The sequence below is a fragment of the Anticarsia gemmatalis genome, chromosome 26, assembly GCF_050436995.1.
Source record: "Anticarsia gemmatalis isolate Benzon Research Colony breed Stoneville strain chromosome 26, ilAntGemm2 primary, whole genome shotgun sequence".
Taxonomy (NCBI): Eukaryota; Metazoa; Arthropoda; class Insecta; order Lepidoptera; family Erebidae; genus Anticarsia; species Anticarsia gemmatalis.
This window is the reverse complement of record NC_134770.1, coordinates 2,520,076-2,544,790: the sequence shown is the minus strand read 5'-3', so window position 1 is coordinate 2,544,790 and position 24,715 is coordinate 2,520,076. Positions and strand designations below refer to the sequence as shown.

Sequence of the window (24,715 nt, the reverse complement as noted above, 5' to 3'; positions counted from 1 at the left end):
GAAGCTTTAGAGCGAAATTATATTCTGCCTTTATAATCATTAAGCAAATAACATGTCTAGGTATAATTAACGGTACTTGAAAGTAACATTAATAAATCAAAACAATTTGCGAACAAAAAAATATGAAAGTGCGTTTTCTTTTACGTGCGTGACAAATTCACGTAACATTTGAAAAAAGAACTCATAGATTGGCAACACCATTCAGGTGTGCCAACACACATATTCTAATTAATGCGTTTACGACGTGACTTATAAAATAGAGTTTTAACAAAAGTGCGTTTATAAAGTTCGTTATGAATGCGAACGTGTTTGTAACAAATAAGTTAGTTTTATTGTGTTAAGGAATAAAGGAAGGCGTTTTAATTTGTCGCTGCGTGTGGCGTGGGAGGAAATGTGAATGAATTTTAGTTTTTTTATTCTATACCTAAGTAGAGCGTATGTTTGAAGTTTTAAAAATGACTTGTAGAAATTTCAGGTCGCCATTTCTTTTATTCGTGACTGACGCAATTGTTGCAATTTTCAGTGTGTAAGGCGCATGCAGCATTATTTTATGTATGTAATGCCTGCGTAGCATTTTCATTTCATGTTACATACACTGAAAACAAAAGTAAAAAAACCGTGAAATCGAAATCATTCCTCACACGCAAAACAAGAACTACCAGCGAAAAAGCGACACGAGTGAATTAAAAAGTGCAATTAATTAAAAATTTTCAACTGAAAATTTTCCTGTTTCAAATAAAACAATAGTCTTTCCTATACTTCAAATAAAATAAATAGCAACACAAATATATGTTTCAACAATGTACCGATGCAGAACAATTTAAATGTAGGAGAGACATGGCTTCTGGGTTAATTCTCAGTTCTCAGAACCTCATGTAGGTGATTCCAGGAATTCACTAACAATGACATGTTATCTAACTTTCAAGTGATTTCAGTATTACTCTACTAGAAATTCCTAGAATTCACCTGTAGTCTATTACAGTTTAATTTCAGACATGTGTGTATAAAGTTATGTGTGTTTAGTGTAGAAATTGATTGAGAAATACGGTTATAATAAGCAGTTACCTACGTGTGTTTTTTCTAATGAAATTGATCGAGAAATACGGTTATAGTAAGCTAGGTTTTTCCCATTACTTCGTCCGCATGGACTGTAGTTATTTGCTTATATTGTGCTCGAATAAAACCACATGCAAAAGCTAGCATTTCTATAACCCATGTGTTATTCTTGTACATAAGAGAATCGCGATCGTATTTCATTGAAATCCGTTTGGTAGTTTTGGCGTGATTGAAATTTGCCTGAAGTAAGTTGTATTTTCAGTCACAAAATTGTTTTACAAATACTTTCTAAAGTAACATACAATCAATCTTTTATTATCAAAATAAGAAGCTTAAGTAAATATGATGGCCAAGTGTGGATTTGTAACTATTTTAAAATTTCATCATCTAAAAGAATACGCACGGGGATTTTCTTACTAAAACATATTATTTTCATAAACACCTAATTTTACCAAACCTAGTACCCTTATTTCCTTTTACATAAAAGCATCTATATCAATCAGTACACACACAAACCATACAAACAGAAAAAAAACACATACATGCGCAAACGCACTACAAAATTTAATACACGAACGTTCTAAAACTTGCCAAACCGCTATAATTATTATCATTACAGAACGGGTGTTGAGTGTTATTTTGAAAAGGGGCGTCCCTTCACCCTTGGGGGTGATGGCTGTGCACTCATTGTCAAACTAGTTACAGCACTACATAGGCATTATGTGCTCGAACATCTGCCTCGACGTAAAAAACACGACGATTGTTTATGGTCAAAATGGCGGGAGGTTTTGTTTGAAGGGCTGTTTTGAGTTAAAAATGTGTGTAGTACATGATTGTTTTCGCTATTTACTACTAGTTAGATAGCAAAAGTATTTGGCTAATTAGCCCAACAACTGAAAAAGAACTACTTAGATAAGTCTTTCGTACTGTAATTGCTGAAGTAGCGCTGTAAAGCTCATTTAAACAGCTTTTACGGTTGCTCCTGCTTTTATACTACTCTAATGTTAGTACTAAAACCCAGATATTATTTTAATCTGACAAAGCTACAAGGCAAATAACAGAGATAATACAGAACAAACTTAAATTTATTATTCTCTCGTCAAAACTAACTAAATGCAAAAGACAGCCAATTTTCACTGAAAAATGTTTGGTTCCGTGAGATTGAAATTATACATTTTATGTATGTTAGTAAGTATTTGTACAGAAATAGACAAAATTCATCGTTTCGCTCCATCTTTTATTCCAAACACATCTTATTTCAAAACCATACAATTATCGTAAACAAAAATACAATAAGCTACCTCCCATTGTGTGTTTGTAAACCGACATTCATGCCTGCCTAATTGGGAACGAACACACTGACTCAGCATTACAATTGTGGCTACCGTGCTACGGCGCCATTGGGAACTAACGATATGATTATTTGAAACTCTTTGAAGGTTAAAAATAAACCAATTACTATACATGGATCGCCTTTTGAATGAACAAAGTTGGCTGACGTAAATTGTATGTCTTATAACTTTATAGTTTATCTATACAAGCTTTTTGACACGGTTTTGTTAGCGTATTTTTAAGAAATAAGTAAGCTATGTCCTTCCTCAGGGATGTATTAAGTATGTACAGCATTCGCTTGTTTTTGATGAATACCTAGTATTCTATGTCTTTCCTAGGATTGTAAACTATAGAATTCATAAGTTTGGTGTTTATAGTTTCAGTAGTTGAGTCGTAAAAGTGTTATTAACTAACGTTGCCAACTGGTAAATAAGAAAATAGCAGAAAAATTATCTCCAAAGGTCAGTTTTTATCATTGTTACACAATTACTTAAAGGATTTGTGAAATAATATTGCAAAACAGGTTACGATTTATAACTCTAGAATTATAGATTGACACAGGATCCATTCTGTGTTGTACAAAATTGCGGATAAAGGTAAATCTGGTCTATCTTTGAGGTGACTTTTGCCCCCATGGTTGTTTCATAAAATGAATTTTTATTATTAAATGTAAGGTCGATGGTCAAATTCACAGAATGCTGTTTATCTCTTGTAAATAAACAATTAATTGTAAATAATCGTGTTTTTATTATAGACACCATGGCTTGTTCAATCGTTAAGATATTTTTTATTCATTAGCTTTGAGCTTTTGTTCACTATCAGATATGCGATGTAAAGATTGGTTTAAGGGTCATTGTGATTGGAAGAAACAATCAATTATTAGATAAGAAACTAACTTTACGATTTAAGATTTTACGATCTACAAGTTATTTCCTGTGATAACCTTAGTATACATTAGTATCTTATATAATATTCATTTAATTATCAACACAATCAATAACTTCCGCCTGAAAAGAAGGCCGACTTGTGAAAGTCCGCAGAACCTAATGGTAATGTTGGTGGCTAAAAAGCTTTGAGTGTTAAAAAAATCATCTTATATATAAAATTTCCATGTCACAATGTTAGCGACCGTACTCTTCCGAAACGGCTTGACCAATTCTTATGAAATTTTGTGAGCATATTGAATACGTCTGAGAATCGGCCACCATCTATTTTTCATACCCCTAAGTGACACCATTTTTTTTAATTTATATGGCAAAACAATGTTTGCCGGGTCAGCTAGTATAATTGTAAACGAAACCATCGCTTATTATATTACAACTATAGTCTATCTCTCACTGGTTGGTATACACAAATCTTTATCTTCAAATCCCCATTATGTGAGTACATACGTCGATGTAGCGTGAACTCATTCAAGATCAAATGTCGTAATGTTGGCGCCACTGCTCACACTAATGAGCTGGAAGCTTCACTACAAAGTTAGAGGAGACTGTAAGAATAAAGTTGAAACTAAAAATAGAGAGATATATCGAGAAAAATACAAATTATATTCAAGTGGTGCGTCTATTGTTGTACAGGATTATAAAGAAATATGCTTAAATTAGACTAGGCTGAGAAAAATACAAATCTATACTAATATTATCTATACTAATATTATAAAGCTGAAGAGTTTGTTTGTTTGATTGTTTGTTCGTTTGAACGCGCTAATCTCAGGAACTGCTAGACCGATTTGAAAAATTCAGTGTTAGATAGCCCATTTATCGAGGAAGGCTATAGGCTATATAACATCACGCTACGGTCATTAGGAGCGGAGTAGCAACGAAAAATGTTACAAAACCGGGGAAAATTTTGACCCATTCTCTTAGGTGACGCAAGCGAAGTTGCGCGGGTCAGCTAGTATTCAATATTTACGGCAGGGTGTAATATTAAACGGGAATTAAAGCAATTAAACGTTTCGTATTTCAGTACGTTTCAGCTCAGGATACCCTGACTGTGGTAGCTGGATGGAGTAGCCCATGCGTAAAGCATTAGGCAAAATAAACGCAGTTCATGTATTGTGTATTGTGATTAGGGAAAAAAATATTTAAAGTAATAAAGAAAATATATATTCACTAGCAGACCCGCGCAACTTCGCTTGCGTCACCTAAGAGAATGAGACAAATTTTTCCCCGTTTTTGTAACATTTTTCGTTGCTACTCCGCTCCTAATGACCGTAGCGTGAGGTTATATAGCCTATAACCTTCCTCGATAAATGAGCTATCTAACACTGAAAGATTTTTTTAAATCGGACCAGTAGTTCCTGAGATTAGCGCGTTCAAACAAACAAACAAACTCTTCAGCTTTATAATATTATATAGTATAGATTTGGTTCCATTTTCAAGCCTTTAAAGCATTATAAAACATCGTAGTAAATCTCATAGGTCAGTAGTTTAAATATTACAGTAGGTATATATGCAAGAACTATGCGCTATCGATGCAATATTGAGATTATAATTCATTGATCTGCGATTAGCATTAACTTCAACATAAGGAACATTCATCATAGTTTACGTTTATATTGAAGTAAATCCGTGTCAAAACAATCTGGTATATAATAATGTGATATTCAATATACAGATTTATATGATTAACTGTCCAACATGATACATTTTAACATACATACAATAATAAAGTAATTACGCCTTTTTTCCAAGATGTAAGGCAGAGATCTAGGAACACCACTTGGTACGATCAGAAAGTGCTTTAGTTTCATTCACATCCATACATTTTGAAATACAGGTTCGCCATTTACGAGTACTATGCAACTACCTTTTATGATACGTTTATGTTTAAAACAATATTGTCTATCAAGAAACATTTGTGAAAAATTTGAGACTGAAGAGGTATTTTATGAAGACGGGATATTAAAACTGATCTCTGAATCTACTGACCTGTGCCGTCTTTAGTCTTTAATTTAGGTTTGGTACTCTTGACCACTTGCGAGCAAGACCAATGGCTTCAAATTCGGCTCGCCTTTTACGTACAGTTTTACAAATTCACGGAAAATAACTAGTTAATTCAGTCCAAAGGTATACTGCAGTTATCTGCAGGAAACCAATGAAATATAATTGTAACATTACAAGTCTTCAATCACGATAAGTTATCACTGATAATGAATTATCATGTTTTTAAACAATTTGGCTATTACGTGACCTCCTTGCTTCGATTACATCGAAGGTAGCCAGATCCAGTTGATATCGCAACCATGTCATTTATATCTATGAGCTACTGGGTTGACAAAACGCGCCCATTTTTGAGAATTTTGTAAAAGGGCCTACGTGAGCAGAGAACGATAGATAAAGCTGGCTAGTTTTCTTTCAGCGTACGCGTTTAAAACATACAGCCTATCTTGTAATATGTATACTAACCAGTCACAATAGCTACTCTATATGAATTGTCGAAAAAATATAAGTTACAGAACAAATTAATTAACAATTTTAGCATTATAAGCATAGACACATTTTTCTTTTGTCGTAAGTAGCAAACTTATATAAAATGTTACGACTTAGGGGTTAAAAAAATAGTAACAAGTTTGATTCAGGTCAATGGTGATCGTGTTTCAGACAGACAGATTTTCGTATTTATGCTTATGTATAAATTTTCACTGCAATTTTCTTTTTTATATTCTTCCCATGAAAACATCATCTTAAGGTATTATTAAATTAATATATGTTTTTTAAGGCTTTCTCATGAAACATTTCCTTAACACATTAAAACATAGAATTTTCTCTCACTTTATAACATCCGCGCAAGGGCAGATAGAACTAACTTATCAACAACTTTATCAAAAACGATAATAAAAGGCATTGGACTATAAAACATTATTTTTATTTCCTTATAGTAATTTTTGTTTAAAACGAGGAATATTTTTTATTTTTTAAATAAGGTCAAAAGCCAAAGCAACCTTCACTAATCTGTTTTTAAAAGATCATGCATTTTTTTTTAAAGTCGACTCAAAACAATTTATAAACTAATTGCAATTATAGCAAAGAATTTCAAAGTCAAAAGTCATTTTCAAAGACAATAGTCAGAAGCTTGAAAGTCTGGCAACCAGTCTTACCGAAGGGTATCGTGTTATAACCCAGGTAACTGTGTTGTGGAGGTCTGATAGTCGCTACATGTAAAATAGTGTTATTCAGCTGCATCCGATGAGACTGGAAGCCGACTCTAACATAGTTGGAAGAAAGGCTATCCTGATGATGAGATATTCATATTATCTTTTGTATTTCATTGAGCAATGCGAAGGTAGTTAGAATATAATGAATGAATTCGTCACCCAGTATCATCATTTTATCGATAAGATTTATATCAAGTTTCCGTTCTACAATAAAAATAGAATAGTATAGATTATGATGAATGAGGAAAAACAATAATTTTTGGTGGTTTTTCCTCACAAAATGACGATAATGGAAATGATAAGTGCATGTTAAGACCACGTGTTCATACGTGGATGTTCTACCTAACTTTCAATTGCTTACAAAATCGAATTTTTTGCAAAATTGATGATAATTTTGATTTAACAGACAAGAAAAAATTAAAATGATATTAAGAAGTGTAATTTTTTTCATAACCTTACGCTTGTGTAAACTAAGAATGTAAGCCTAGAAGTGTACCGAATTTTACACCCTTTTTTAAGTATTAGTTACGTGTAATAGAAAGTAATGCCAAAAAGCCTTGCATATACCGAACAACTAAACAAACTCCGGGATACTATTGAGAACATGATAACATAATTAATAAGTATACCACTAATTAGTGTTTTTAATTTCAGATTATGACTTCGTGATTCACGCCCAGTAGCACTATACTGTAAGGATTTGTAGATTTAATCATAAGCGTACTGATAAACTAATTCTATCTTATAAGCACAAAGATTAACCCTCTTATTCATAAAAATATATGAAGTTATGAAAGGCTTAAAAAGTGTTTTGTTTATTTCACTCCTTAGCGAAATGAAAAACAGAAAACATATTATAGTAGTGTTTTAACTAAAATAGGTTTATAGTGTGTTTATGAATGAGAGCGTTAGTTTTTCCAGTTGTTGTTTGAATATTCTGAACAGCAGCTCGATGGCATCGAGCCCCGTGAATGACAATATGCTCGCAGAGGCCTATAAGTATGAACGGTGAAAAAAGGGGTGTATTTCTACACTTTCGGGTGAAACAAAATCAAACCTAATCAAATTTATGTCAATTACTGACACATACTTGTCAAAGATCCTCCAAAACAATAAAAATCAGTAACACACTAATCTTATAAAACCTAAATAAAACTGTTTTAATCTATATACAAAGAAATAACATATAATCTGGCAATAATTGAGAATTACGCGTGTTATTCATTACTAATAAAATTAAATCGATACTCTTGTACATTGTTATCGATAATTACCGAAAATTTTATCGATAAATAAAGATACGGTCATGTAATACGTTATGATAACATCATGGTTGTCAGGTTATTGATAACAGAAACGATTGATGATATATTTTGGCTAATCTAATTACAAAAAATATTCAATGTTAATTTGATTAGAACACACGTGATTAGTTATCGGTTTTTTTTTTGGTTATTATTCCATTCATTTGTATTTTTGATTTTGCTTTTCAAAGAAAAAAAAATAGCTGCATTCGGTGAGACTGGAAGCCGACTCCAACATAGTTAGAAGAAATTCTAGATTGATGATTAAAATTTTACCTCAGTTGATGTATAATCGGCAAATATTTTGTCACCTGAACTTTAAAAGCCCGTGCTAAGATTTGATCGATATCTCCAATTGTATTGTAATCATATTTTCATAAATTAGCAATAAAACCTTCCTCATTAATCATTCTATCTATTGATGGAATCGCATGAAAATCCGTTAAGTACTTTCAGTTTATCGGACAGACAGACAGACGCGAAGATATACTTTGTTTATAAAACTATATTAACATATTTTTATTATATGTATTCAAGCAAACATATTTCAAAACTTACTATTTCACTAAACTCCATTTCTAAAGGACCTGCAAAGTCCCTAAGCCCTTCTTGGCCAGCGTGATGGACTCAAGGCCTAACCTTACGTTTGGGAGGAGACCCTTGTCCAGCAGTTAGCAGCAGCAGTTAAAATGACTAGACTCCCTCATTTGATCGTTTAATGTAAACTATACTTATATTATAAAGCTGAAGAGTTTGTTTGTTTAAACGTGCTAATCTCAGGAACTACTGGTCCGATTTGAAAAATTCTTTCAGTTTTAGATAGCCAATTTATCGACGAAGGCTATAGGCTATATAACATCATGCTACGACCAACAGGAGCAGAGTACCAGTAAAAAATGTTAAGAGGGGAATAATATGACCCATTCTCTCTTATGTGACGCAAGCGAAGTTACGCAGTCAGCAAGTTTAAAATATATTCGTTCCAAAATTATATTTATATTCAAGTGTATGTCTTATCCAAAAGATTGTTATCATAAAAAACACCTGTATAATTGTTATTATGTTAATGTACCTACGCACGTAATATACCTAATGCCTTATCTACCGTTGCTTCATAAAACTGAAAGATATCTTATAGATATCCGGTTGTGTGACTTTCAATAATAACTATCTTTTATTATAAATGCGATAGTTTGTGTCTATGGGTAAAACCATTGAACAAATTTGAATTAAATGTGGTACATAGGTGGTTTAAAACCTGAATTAACTCATAGAATACTTTTTATCTTTCGAAAATCTTTAAAGTGGGCGAACTGGCGGCCATAAGCTAGTAGCTTAAAAATGTATTGAAGTTTTGCTTGTATATATAAATATAACCTATTACTAACTATTGCATATTATATAAAATTGGAGAGGTTGTTTTACTGAGCATGTTAAACTTATGAGTACGTTTTCAAATTCATCAAATTCTAATTGCTACTTTTGTTATAAAACTTAACAAGCGGAACTGCGAATAACAACTAGTTATTAAATACAAATAGTTATATATTATGCATTGAAAAGCTGGAAAAACAAAGATATTATAAAAAAACTAGCGGACCCGACAGACGTTGTCCTGTCCTGTTTGAAACTTTTTTAAATAATTTAAACCATTCTCAGATCCCCTTGAACACACACAAAAAATTTCATTAAAATCGGTCCAGTCGTTTAAGAGAAGTTCAGTGACATACACACTTACAGAAGAATTATATATATATATAAAAAAATATAAACCTTATTCCAAATTAAACTGCCAGTTTTATTTAAATAAATAAAACCGAAACATTTACCGAACTATTTCAAACAGTAACTACTCTACGATTTTCACGTTAATTATAAACTAATTATTACTAACATTCCCGGTATTATATTGTACACTAGCTGACCCGCGCAACTTCGCTTGCGTCACATAAGAGAATCATGTTTTTTCCCGTTTTTGTAACATTTTTTACTGGTACTCTGCTCCTATTGGTCGTAGCGTGATGTTATATAGCCTATAGCCTTCCTCGATAAATGGGCTATCTAACACCGAAAGAATTTTTCAAATCGGACCAGTAGTTCCTGAGATTAGCGCGTTCAAACAAACAAACAAACAAACTCTTCAGCTTTATAATATTAGTATAGATAGTATAGATAATAAACCTTATACAAAATTAAACTGCCAGTGTTATTCACCGAACTATTACGAACTAATTCGAGATTATTCATTTTGTTGTACAGTAACTACTCTACGATTTTCACGTTAATTATAAACTAATTGTTACTAACATTCCCGGTATTATATTGTACATTTTCAGCGAATTCACATTGGTATAGTTTAGTTTAATTATCAACAAACAATCCGATTATTTTGTTTCTATGTACGGCTTATAATCTGTGGTTGTAATTCTTCGATCTGTCAGTAAATATTATTTAAGGTATTAAAATTTATAATATTAGTTAACTAGTTATATTTGCGGCTACGCTTATGTATCTACTCAATATACCCCCGGTTTCTGAGGTACATTTCGCGTTAGTTTTCGATAACATTTAAACTCATATAAAAATAACTGTTTGAATAGATAAACTATCGCTAAATGTGCCTCAGAAGCTGGGTTTCAATTCCCTTACTAACTTACGCTCCTGACTCTGTCTGCGATAGAAATAGCCGAAAACTATACTCATGATATAGTCCATTATCCTGCTAAATGTTATCCAAATAGGTTAAGTTGTTTTTAAATATCAGGAGAGCAAACTAACTAATGCGCTATCTGCAATATTAGTATGGGTATTTAGCTATTGTGGTTGGTTTAAAAAAGTAGTATAAAAGTTTCTTGGTTTATGGAAAAATGTCGGATAATAGTGATGAATAGAGTGACAGCAAAGAGCTCTCGTATCTATACTAATATTATAAAGCTGAAGAGTTTGTTTATTTGTTTGTTTGTACGCGCTAATCTCAGGAACTACTGGTCCGATTTGAAAAATTCTTTCAGTGTTAGATAGCCCATTTATTGAGGAAGGGTATATATCACCGCGCTACGACTAATAGGAGCAGAGCAGCAGTAAAAAATGTTACAAAAACGGGGAAAGTTTTGACCCATTTTTATCGGACGCAAGCGAAGTTGCGCGGGTCAGCTAGTGATAACTAAATTTCACCCTATAAGCTATCTCATACTTATCTAGGAGTTATTAAAGTAGGCATAAATCTTTAACAAGTTCCTTTCTCTAAGAAGTTTAGCCGTCAAAGTCAAACATATAGACAGACAGACTTTCACACACACAATATCAGTAAAGATTATATTTTAATCCTGTTTTGGTTACAATTTATAACATTAGTTATTAAATATAGAAATAATTGGTATTTGTATGTCATTAGTTTGTATCGAAGCTTAATTAGTGACGTGCCTCGTGGACTGTAGCGCCATATTGTTTTTGCTCTATGGCGGCAAATGCTTTTTTCTAGTTTATGGTTAGTTAGGCAACGAGTTTTTATTGCCTTTGATCACTTTATAAGTTTTTCTGTTTTATTGTAATTACTAGGTGCAATTAGTTATAAATGTAGAAACAATTGTAAAATATGTTTTTTTAGATTTATGTAACTAATTTGATTTTAGTTGTTTTAAGTTACTTTTCTTTTATTGTATGTTTACTGGTCAACCTAGTGAATATTTGTTCAGACGGCCCGGAAGGCCTTTAACATGGCTCAACGACTGGTATCTTAAGTGACAACTGGGGCTGACTTTTAACATTTTATTATTATTACTTCCGAAGCACGGAGACGCTCAGTTCAAATACCATTATGCGGTCACCTATCTTTGGAACGTCCGCGCCAAGGGTTGCTTAACGCATAGATAGTTTACCGACCGGTGAGCGTAACTGCCTATGTGCGTTTTCTAAGTTATTGTATTAATATTTGATCTAAATTAAATACTTTACATAAATTACTTTAAGTAAATGATTGTAAAAAATACTATCTTAGTAAGTTCCCATGCAACAAACGGTATTTATTGCTGTTTGTATAAAGAACGGTGCGGAACCCTTTATGCGCGAGATCAACTCGCACCCGGGCAGTTTTATTATATTATTAGCATAGATTTCATTGATAACACTACAAAACTTTTAAGCTTAAAAATGAGCATCAATAATTGCTCATTAAAATACCAAAACGACGACCCCTACAATTTATAATCTGCGATTAGATTCAAAGTGCATCGATAAAAGAGTGTTTGTCTATGGTGCAGGGTGGCCACCCTTAACGAGACGGCTAATTAGTTGCAGATAAATGTTTATGTTTTGTTTGGGAGGTAATTAGGGTAGCAAGACGGGGTTGAAAAAGGGGGAATTGGTGGTATTAGAGACTTTATAAGTGATTAAGTATATTATTTTATTTGTATTTTTTTAAAGAGCTGTGTTTCTTTTGCTAGTTCTTTTTGTTTCTTTTGTTGATGATATCTTTGCGATTAGTAATAAGTAGATAGCAGTACCGTCGCTTAGTTCTTTAGTAATTGTGTAAAGGCATACATTTTAGGGAGAAGAAGAGATACCCGATCATTCAATTTAAAGATTAAGTAAGTGTTTAACTTTTGGCATAGTTATTGAATTATAGCATTTGCTCAAATATTACTATGTTCATAGAGAACACTTGTAACGAAATGTATTTTTTACATTTTTGAATCAAACACTCACAAACGACTTGGCGACCCATCTATACCGCATGCGCAGAAAGAGTTGCTTAACTTGGTCAGTATACTACCTAATTCAAAACTTCTACATATCAGTCTAAGAATTTTAAACATAGTACAAATCAATCCAAAATTAGGCTTGCCGCTATAATGCTGAGCCAATTATGAAGAAATTTTGTAAAACGGATAACCTACCCATACTTTGAACAAGAACGTATGTAAGTAAATAAATTACATTTCTTCTCGAAAAACCAATGCAAGTAAAACCACGAACAATAGTACTAACAAATAAACGTTGCCAAAAAATATTCATCTCACTATACCCAAAAAAATTTCACCATATTTTATTCAGTCGAGAATCTTATACAAAAAATACTTGGTTTCACCCCCTTAGCCGGGGTAGTAAGGGGTAATAATCGAGTAGGCGTGGCTTATTGTGTCACGCCCTAAGAAGCGCCCTACAGCGGGGCACTTATAGGTACTATTTGGTACCGGTGTACGGCACTTTAAAAGTGTAGTATAGTGACAGAAATACAATGAAATGTACTTTTTTGTTACGATTTTTTGGTAGTTATATGCATTTTAGTTTTAAGTATGCTAATACATTTATTTCTCTGAATAAGTTGTTTGTTTTATGTAGCTTCTTAAATTATTAGGACCTTCTTTTGCTTCTTATGATGGTTTTTAAGATGAAATAATAGTTTCAATTTTACACCTTTGGATTTATAAGATACTAGCGGACCCGACAGTCGTTGTCCTGTCTACACCTGTCTTTAATTTGAACATTTTAAACTTTTTTTAATAATCTAAACCATTCTCAGATCCCCTTGAATGCACACAAAAAATTTCATCAAAATCGGTCCAGTCGTTTAAGAGAAGTTCAGTGACATGCACACTTACAGAAGAATTACATATATAAAGATTTTAAAAAGATCTGTTAACGTCTAAGCAGCTACTAAGACTACTTACTTGGTACCTACGATCCTAACAAACTTCCCTTGCCTCATTCGCATCGATATCCATGCATCTGGCCATGCAAGTATTTCTACTTATATAATTATTAACATTCTTTCAGTAATAATAAAGTTTCAATAATTACTTATTCTAACGCATTGTAGAATAGAAATTTAATTTATAGCAGCCGAAAAATTCACCCTTTCCATCATTTTTTTTTCCACAGATTATAATTCGACAATAGAGAAGTACCCTTGCATTACCCGTATCCCTAAGTGAATGAGTGAATGAATGAATGATGTAGGGGCGGTTTTCATACAATAGTTGGGGCGGATGGGTACATTAGGGCGTGGGCAGGATATTGACGATATAAATAAATTATTAGATTTAGGTAAAGGAAATGGTAATTTGAAATGAGTTAGGCAGCGTCTTGATGTATGTGTATTAGTAATTTAGTACATACTAAGCGTAGTGCTGTCAGATTTTATTTTAATAAATTGAAATCGATTAATGTTTATGTTAAATATTAATTAATTAATCATTTTAAACTATGCTTCATAAAATCGAGTAAAAGTGAATCGGATAGAGAAAAAACGGAATGAATCTATTTTTTATTCCAAAATACATACATACATAAAATCACTCCTAATATGTGAAAAACATAAAAGTAGGCTGAAACCAAATGATCAATGTTGCATTTTCATTTGACAATAGTAAGTACTACGAATTCGGTCTTAATAGTTCTAGCCGTTACCTAGACGTTAGACCTTTACCTTACCTTAGTTCTAACCGTTCTAGCTAAGTTACCTTAGAAAATATACTTCCACTATAATATTACTTATTTTAACCTTTTAAAGTAAAATAATTTATTTATAATATAAAATTAATATTTATGACCTAATGTCCTGTTTTAATTACCTTTATAAATCAATCAATGAGTGTGACCAGTATTTTTTTTTTAACGACTATGACATTAGGGTTACTAGATAAAAAAAAGTAAAAGTAATAGAAAATACTAGTTAAATGCGAGTTGGACTCGCGCACGAGGTTCCGTACCATTATTATTTATTTAAACAAGATTATTAACAACAAAATCACGTTTATTGTATGGGCCCTAGGCAGCCCCCTTAACTATTTAGTTAATTTTGTTTTTTCTGATATCTTAGGGGCAATAGAAATACACATTCTGTGTAAATTTCAACTGTCTAGCTATCACGGTTCATGAGATACAGTCTGGTGACAGACAGACAACGAAGTCTTAGTAATGAGGTCCCGTTTTTACCCTTTGGCTAAAGAACCCTAAAAACATAAAAAAGTGCATTTTAATTAGTTCTATATATTTTATTCTTACGCGAAGTACTTACGTTGATTATAAATTATTTTAATGAATATACTTCAGTTAGTTATAAATTACTATAACAGTCATTTTAAATTCAACTTTATCTTACCCATCCATCAACCTTATTTGTAGTTTTATATTAAACTATTAACTATTTAGTACCAATAAGTATTTATAATAGTATATGAATGTAATTTGTAATTATTAAACTACTTACAATACTAATGGAACAAAAAACAAAACCTATGAGTCCCGGATCTTAAACTATCTTCATGCAAAGTTGCATCAAAATCGGTCTTGCGGTTTAGTCATAAAAGTGGAAAGACGGATACCTATACTTCTTATTGTATTTTAAACACTATTATTATTAGATCCAAATAAACGCTTCATTTAATGAGAAGCGATGGTCATCAAAGTAACTAATAATAACCTATCTTACTAATATTATAAATGCGAAAGTTTGTAAGGATAGATGTAATTATGTTTGTTACTCTTTCACGCAAACTACTGAAGGGATTTTCATTGAATTTGGTACACATATAGTTTATAACCTAGATTAACACAATAGATACTTTTTATCCCGGGAAATCAGTTGTATCGGGCGAAGTCGCGGGCTGAAATTAGTGTTTTAATAATTTTGATATATCGAGTGCCAGTGTCTTATTAATAACTGAATAAACATTTGTAATTAAAAGTTCACTTTCCATAATTATTATATACTTTCATAAAATTAATTATTCTATATTTATGATATAAATTTGTTTGCAAAATTTCGATATTATGAATTTGCATGAACCAAAATGCATGCAAAATTATATTAACCTCGTTCTATTAATTGGCACTTTCATTCAATATTTTATATCAATAAAAATGATTTATTAGATTTCATATCTTTTGTTAGTAAATATTTTAATTATAGAAATTAACATTTTAATCAAATATATTCATTCGATAAAATAACTTTTATTATAGGTACTTAATGTAATAGATATTTTATCGGAAAATAACGCGACATGACTTTTAAGACAGGCAACTGTCATGGCTTTTTTTAAATTCATCAACATCCTACTAATATTATAAATGCGAAAGTTTGTTAGTATGAATGGATCTATGCTTATTACTATTTTACTAAAATATACTGGACTGGCTTTTTACCGCGGGAAACCATTTTACACGGACGAAGTCGCGGGCGAAGAAGTTAATCATAAGTAGGTATATTTTGATAATTCGACACGAAACTTAAAAATCTTGCAAACAATACATAATTAATTACTAAAATAAACTCAAAATGTACGAACAATTATAAAAATATGAGTGTCACTTATTTTATGCGCGATCGATCTTCAATTTAAATTCGAATCGAATAAATTGCTTTTTTTTACTCGCATAAATATTGTCTATGGAATAGAGGTGAGAAAAATAGTGTTGGAATAAATCACAGTGGTTTGTAGACTGTGATTAAATACGTTTATATTTCACTTTATTAGAAAAAGCTCGATTATACAACGATATTGAGGTTTTTTAGCTTTTTTTTATGAGTCTGATCATGCGATGTGGGTTTGTATACTAATTTGATGCTACTTAACTCATTAGTGTATGTAATCGACTATCTTTTTGTTTGCAAAATAACTTAAATATTTCTTAGCAAATACTGCTCTTATAGAACTTTTAATAACTTTGGAAAAGTGAGTCTTTACACTAATAAAAAAACTGTACTAGTTCAAGCTAGAAAAACAATAAATAACAACTACTGGCGTACATTAAAAATAACATAGGTATTAGGTGTATTTATATTTTATTCAACTACAATTATTTTATTGGTAATAAAATTATTATATTTATAGCGCAAAGAAAAAAAAAGTAAAATTATGTAAGTACCTATAACAATTTGTTTATTAAGTCTTCAATTCAACGATTAAATAACACATCTGTTTAGTATCTATTCCATTCTAAAACAGAAATATCTTAAATAAAATGTTGTCATAATAATGTTTTTAATAAAACTAATTTATTTTAAACTAGCATTAGGCAACTGATTTTTCGTAATGTCTAGTTCGACAAACACTAATCGCAGATATAAAAGATATCGAATTGATATCGATGCTCTACAGATAGGCCTAAACTGGCACGCGACGTTTGCCTCACGTAGTTTTTTTTTAATTTTATTTTCCTTTTCCTTGCACGATAACATTAGAGTTTATATAACGTGGAAAATAACTGTAGCACTTTAAATTAGTAGGAAGGTTTCTCTAAGACGCGATGTTATCTTTTTAATATTCCCGAACGATCATTTTTAATTCCAACGCGGGTAATACAAAAATTAAGATAATAAGATTTGATTGCGAGGGTATTACACATTATTGTTTGAGGTTAATGACACGTATGTACAAAAAAAGTCAATTACTTATGCACTTGAAAACTTCAACATTGTTTATTTGTTACAAAAACACATGATTTGACGGACGTTTCCGACAACGCAACACGAAGAAAAGTTAAAAAGCGGAAAAAAGTAAATAAAAACTTACCTATTCGCGTCAAAATCCAAACTTTCAACTGTTCACGAACGCACTGACTGTGAAACTTGGTAATACACTAGGAAAATAATGTGAAAATAAAGGTTAATTATCCGTATGATCACTCGGCACGGGCAAGACACGACTGAGACTTGAATTATCTTATCACAGGGACGTCGGTTGAGCGTTTATGTCCGAAAATTGTGTTTCGTTGTTGTACTTAGGCCGTTTCGTTCGGTGCGCGGTGCGGAGACGCAAGCGCTGGCGCGGTCAGAGCCAGACTGCCGCATCGGGTCGCCCCGCGCGTCCCACGCCCCACCCCTCGACCATTTTCAGGTAAAAAAAGGAAAAACAGATAACATTTCTGTTTATTATCTATTTGGCGACAGTTCTTACTTACCTGTGCACATTATGTAGGTGGTCTGTGGGATGGCGTAATTTGATGGTGGCCTATTGTTAGTGGGCGTCTCCAACACGCGCGCTATTGTTCTACTTAATTGTCCGTGTCATGCTCATTCTATCGTTCCTGGTTTATTCATGAAACTTAGTTTATGATATTTTGTGGTTTGTATAATGCTACTAGGTAATAAATGTATTTGTTTAATGAATAGATGGATTGTTTTTTTTCTAGGAAGTTACGTTAAAAAGGCTCAATGTAGTTTGTGTCTTTTTTGTACTTAAATAATTAAATGTGACCCATTTATGTCCCACTGCTGGGCAAGGGTCTCCTCCCGTAATGGGGGAGGGGCTAAGCTTGGGTTTTCTTACATTAAGACATTAGAAGCTAATTATAGAATTTACTGTATTTTTTTGTTATAACAAACTTATATTTAGTTACTGTTGAATTTAAAGATTGCGTCATTCCCTTTGACTACGGATAGGCCGACAAAGATAATTTATAACATCAATTATACTTTCAAAACACAATTTACTATAACTATGTACTCTATCGTATAAAAAATATGAAAAATGACTTAACAGATACATAGGAACGGTTTTTTGTACAAAATTAACATTTTTAACCAACAGTCATTGACTTCAAAAGCTTTAACTTTATTTTTATAACAATGATTATTATGACGTCATTGGAAGGAGGTTTTAATGATTTTGCACATAAAACAAAAATATGTGTACCTACCTATTTAGTATTGTTTTGTTAACTGTTAAGTTTCCCCGGCACTTAGTTACTTAAGAAGTTAAACTCGAATAAAGAAATACTTACACTAAAACCTAATTGTTTGTTTTATAAATATTTACTAAATTTCATAAAATATTGAATGTTTTCGTTTATGATCTTTCTATTATACCTACTATTTGGATACAGAACAAACAATATCAGTGCAAGCCTTATATTCTTGCACCGTAGTCTGAACGGCATTTTATATTCATAACGAATAGTATTGTGAGAAGAAACTAAGGAAAGCTCCATTAATTCTCATTTTCGTTGATTATATTAAAACCTAATACTATTGTGCTTTGTATTATGTGTACCTACAAACCACAAGTTTGATGACGTTAATTATATCAGCTATTCTTTAATTAAATTACAATAAAAAACACTATAATCAAAAGCAAAGCATGTCTATTAAAACATACAAATAATTTTGACAAAACGCATGTCCGCCATGACAGTTTAACAAAAAATAACAAGTTGCAATTCCAATTACTTCTCAATTTTAAAAACAATAAGATGAAACATTCGTAGTATTACAACAAAAGGCTAGACGTTTAAAATAAACCCATCAATGTTACTATTGTCAGCTTAGCGTTAATCCGCCATTTTAAATGTGAATTAAAACAGTAAAAATGGCTAATAGTGGACTTTTTAAAAGAAAAGGTTTGGCTTATGGAATACTCGAAATCCACCTGTAATTCCTAAGTGTTTTTTAATGTTTTTTAATCTTTAAAAATTGTAATGTTTTCTGGTAATATTAGTTTTTATACATGGTATTTTGTTTAAATCATGCTTTACTATATGATTTGATTTCAATTTAAAAAATATTCATTCAGGTCAAATGTTGGCATATAATATAGAATAATTGTTGGCCCTACCACTAGCTCGGAATGGAGGTGGAGCCTTACGAAAAGATCTAGCAAGAAACAGGGTTTTTTCAGTCGCCTGAAGATTTACAATGATTATAATACCTACCTACCTATATGAAACACAACCAGATTTTTTAAATATTTATAAAAAAAATAGTCAATGGTTACCAAATTTAAAGTAAAATGGCTTAGATTACACATTTTCAATAAAATTTTAACTTAACTTTAATTAATAATAGTAATTTAGGCCTTTGCCAAGCGATGGGCGATGGGATTTCTTTTAATGTTCCGGTACTGTCCCACTGCTGGGCAAGGGTTTCCTCCCAAACGAGGAGGGGTTAGGCCTTAAGTCCATAACGCTGGCCAAGTGCAGTTTGAATCGGCCTTATATAACAAAATAATAGCTCTCTATAAAAACGTTAATTAATTTAAAAATAATCTGAAATTAAAGACCTATATATGACTTACAAAAAGAACTATAATTAATGTATCGTTTAGTAATTAAACACTTAATAATTATAAATTATAATGACCGTTTTGTTTCAAAAGAGTACATCGAACGGGACACGCTAGGATTATTGCAGAATAAGCGAAAAGAAAAAACTAAATGAAGTATAAATATGGAATATGCATTCTTTGGTAGGTATTAAGAATTGTATGTAGGTATGTATATTGTATTAATTACCTAATTAAGTATTTGGTGATGGCTACAGTTTACAAGTTATCCAAGCATTTAAAGAACATAAGAAACACTTGTTATCCTCATTACGACAAAACTGTAACATGTAAATATGTGTTAAATTTTCTATTTAAGTTTGTTATAAAAGTTACTTTTGTAAATACCACTGCATACAAAAATCACAGCATTATATTTATGTACCTATATAACAGCATAAAAAACACATTTAGGTACTTTTTTAAACCTCCTTACAGCAATTTTCGAAGAATAAAATTATTTACAAACTTTGACATAAACTACTCCGTTTCTATCATAATAATATGACGAACTTTTTAAAAAACCGAACAAATTCTAAACCTAACCTCATATAACGGTATCACTAGAAAACTACACTCAAATAGGCTACAAAAAAGGCTAAAATGTGATTCAAAAATCCATGGCCTCACAACACGTTTATCTAATTGATATGACGGCTATAAATTGTGTTAAGATGCGCTACCGGGTCCCTAACTATATCGTTAAGGGATTAGGATAGGCTATAAACGAATTCCTACTATTGCCTACTATTTTTATTATATATCTTTGAAGAAACAACGCATAAAACGTTTGGGGTGTCTATGGATTATAAAATAGCCAGCTTGCGGCTTTAACTAGGGCTGCGTGAAAAGATTTCATAGGGTAAAAAGTATGAATGTTAGGTTATAAACTATTGGTGTATCAAATTTTATTAAAACCTGAGGAAAGAGTTGCTCAGAAATATTCAAACGAGACTTCATTAGACTTGCATATTGTTAGGAGCAATCAGGTAGTTGACACGGTTCACGAAAAAATATTAAACTTGTACTCTTAAAAGGTGCATCCAAATGTTCACGCTGCGCTATTTTTTCGTAAATAATGTTGAAATTGTAATACTTATTGCAGACTGACCCCCGGTTCCTGAGTACATTTAGCGGTAGTTTATCAATTCAATAGCGTTTAAACTCATATAAAAAAACGCTATTGAATAGATAAACTACCGCTAAATGTACTCAGAAACCGGGGGTGAGACATTTTTCTTAGACACTCATTTGATACCAACGAAAATACGACACTGTGACGTCACTATGTCGTATTTTTATACTAAAATGTGTTTTTGAATACTGAACTACCTTATTCTGGATAGTAATCATTTTATAATGAACCTTCTCTGTTGAAGCAGAATGACAATTTCATAAACAAGAATCAATATGGTATGTACAAACCTGAAAGTTACCGTGGGAGGGCTACAGTTATTACGAAATTAACGCACTTAGATCTAAGTTTAAATGTATTTGAACGTTTAGTTTGCTTAATGTAATGCGAATATTATCTCCTTCTTCTTATCGTATGGTTAGTGGTCAACCTGGAGTAAAAGCTGTTCAAGCCGCCTGAAGGCCTTTGACGTGGCTTAACGACTGTTATTTTAATTGACAATCGGGACCTACTTTTTACGTGCCCTCCGAAGCACGGAGACGCCCAATTGAACTACCACTATGCGGTCACCCATCTATAGAATGACCACGCCAAGGTTTGCTTACCCATGTCTCGTTTACCGACCGGTGAGCGCAACTGGCTATGCTAACTATTCATAATGCTCTGACTTCAAAAAATATTCCTTTTGAAAGTAAATGTCTGTCTTCGTAAATATCGTCATATTATTACAATATTAATTACAATGATAACAAATAACTTAGAAAGTAGTTTTCACTGCATGTTACATTCGTTACTGGCCACCGACCAAATTTAAATTTCGAACACCGTGCGTGCCTACTTCAAATGTCATAAGATTCACACCTGTCTGAAATGTCTTTCATCTCAAAATTTTGCCAAAGAAAATTAAACCTTATTAAAATTCGATACAGTTGATTTTATAATGTAGTTAACGGTAGTTAGGACTTTCTGGATTCAAAATACACTGATAGTAAATGTCAATGGTGTTGTCCAGCTAATGAAGTAAGGATGACATGGATAAGACTTTTTTTGTCACTTATAAATTCAAGAAATTATTATACATTTTTGATACACATCGCGTAAATTTTGTGATTGTTGTATTCAATGTGTACAATAAAGAGATAATAAATTGACATTGTCTCTTATTTCGTTGGCATTGTGTCGATAAGGCATCAATGTTATGATAAGGATGATCTAACTTGAGACGCTATCAACACTATCACTAGGTACACGTCTATTACAGATGTTTGATTTCTTATAGATACCATCGGAATGTTTTTTTATCTATGTACATGATGAGGAAAAATACAAATTTACAATTTGTTTCGATGTAAAAAATTGGCAATGTAAAAATATTCTTCAATGGAAGTTATCAATTTGATTAGTTATCTAAACTGAATGATGATCCAAATGAAGAATGAGGAAAATGTAGGTAGTAAAAGTACTAAATTGTATTATTACATATTATTTAAGCATGTAAAAATACATGTTTAAAATATACATGTTTAAAATAACAATACAAAAGTCTTATCCATACACATCCAAAGTCGGCGCGCTCGCACCAAAGTGTTCCACGTTTAAATATGATTTTTTTTTCAACTTTTCAGTGCTGTGCCCATACGAATTTATGTTGGCGCGTTATTTATACGCTATAGTGTCGTTCTAGCACTCGTTATACGGAGGTTTTATACCAATGCATTCAGCCACGAACAGAAAAAAATATATCAATATTTGAAAACTGTTTTTTAGTAATAAGTAGCTTTAAAATACCCTTTAATGTTGTGAAATTTTTGCTACACGTTTTAGTAGGCATAAAATAAGAGATGTTTTTTTTTCTTTTTTATTCATATTTAGATGTTTTTCTTGGAAAACATTGATGTTATAATTTTATCGTATGAAAGTTCTTAAAAACCGGTCTTGTACGAACACTGTTACAAACAAAAACTTGCATAAAGTGCCATTGTAAAAATAATTGTGAGTAAAATGCGTAGTAATAATTGTTTAAGAAAGTTTAAAATACTTACGTACCCATTGATTGGTAACATTAGAATTTCAATTTTTTAAAAAAAACGTCTTGAAAAAAAAATAGGATCTAAGCAGTTTAGTCATAATTTATAAAAAGTATAAGTAATCTAAGTTCAGTATTATTATTTATTCGAACAGAATTTCAGGTGCAAAACGAAATATAAACAAATTAGCGCATCCAAACATTACCAACTGCATGTAAAACACTAGTGAGGTGGTCTGCGTCGTGTAGAAGCATACAAATGTCATATGCATGCATGCGGCGTGCATGCTACATGCTTACATGCTAACATTTACTGACATGCGTAACAGTGTATGAATTATTGTTTCTTTAGTTTAATGACCTTAGGTATGAGGTCTTAATTAGACGTAAAACTACTTTTTGCGCTTATTTTGTTGAAATACCAATATGAACAGTTGCATTCAGTAATTGATCTAAGATTTGATTTTGACTAAATATACTTAACTAACTGACCCGCGCAACTTCGCTTGCGTCACATAATAGAGAATGGGTCATAATTTTCCCCGTTTCTGTAACATTTTTTACTGCTTACTCTGTTCCTATTGGTCGTAGCGTGATGATATATGTATAGCCTATAAATGGGCAACACTGAAGAATTTTTCCAATCTGACCAGTAGTTCCTGAGATAAGCGCGTTCAAATAAACAACCCTGCAGCTTTAAAATAATAGTATAGATAGGAAATAAATTATGGTCCATTCCTTCGAGAAAACAATTTATTGTGGTTCACAGTGATTTGTCGATAATGGTGGAATTATTCATCAACATCATTAAGACAATAAGTATGCATCACATTTTGTCACTCACGGGAATCGAACTCAAAACCAATCCAGATTCAAAACTCAAATCTCGCAAACTAAGTTATATCCAAACAAATTCTACCCAATGACTCAGTGAGTAAAGATACAGGTTTTGACAAACTCATTGACCCATTACCTATGAGTTCACGGGCCGTTTTTCATTAAATTTTGACATTAATTATAAATATCATTGTAAAGTTAAGGTCGCAGTGTGAGCGTGGAGGTTATGAATCGCTTGCGCTTGTAAATGTCAATATAATATGTACGAGGTTATATTTTAATTTGTAATGTTTGCAAAAGATATTATAGATTTTTGTTAATGATGAGATTTTTTAAAATAATTAGTTATAGTGTTTTAAAATATGACATCTTATTACGTATTTGTTGTATTTATCGAAAAATGTCGATTAACATCGCATACAAGTTAGAAAGGAAATGTACAATTTCATAAGAAATTACTTATTAGTTATATTCTGTTTTTGTAGATTTTACGAAGGTTAAAAAGTGATACGGCTTGCCTAATAAAAAAAATTATCGAAACCGCTATTCTGTTAAGAAGCTTAAAACTGGCATTAAAAACTATTAAGTAGGTTTTTTTAGCTAAGTTTATTTCAAATCACGATTATTTTACAAACAATCTACATTAAACTTCGATATGAACAGAATGCGACCTCCGCTAGCAATCACACCTAGCCTTCCACACGGTACGGTACAAAACTAACCTAAAGAAGAAAACTATAAAAAAGCCGACGCGAACTCACACTCGACAATCAAATACCTAAACATACTTCCCTATACATTACTCTACCAAAACCTTAACAACAA

The 24,715-nt window shown here is 31.8% G+C and overlaps 1 protein-coding gene across 2 annotated transcripts in view; it reads right to left on the bottom strand.

Moving 5' to 3' along the window:
• The window catches only part of oc (homeobox protein OTX2), a 59,469-nt gene extending 41,845 nt beyond the window's left edge, over positions 1 to 17,624 (bottom strand). For both annotated transcript variants that reach the window (XM_076131678.1, XM_076131679.1), the window contains exon 1: positions 17,367 to 17,624. The gene's annotated coding sequence lies outside the window, so the exon portion shown is untranslated. The remainder of the gene's footprint in view (positions 1 to 17,366) is intronic.
• Between the last annotated feature and the right edge of the window lie 7,091 nt (positions 17,625 to 24,715).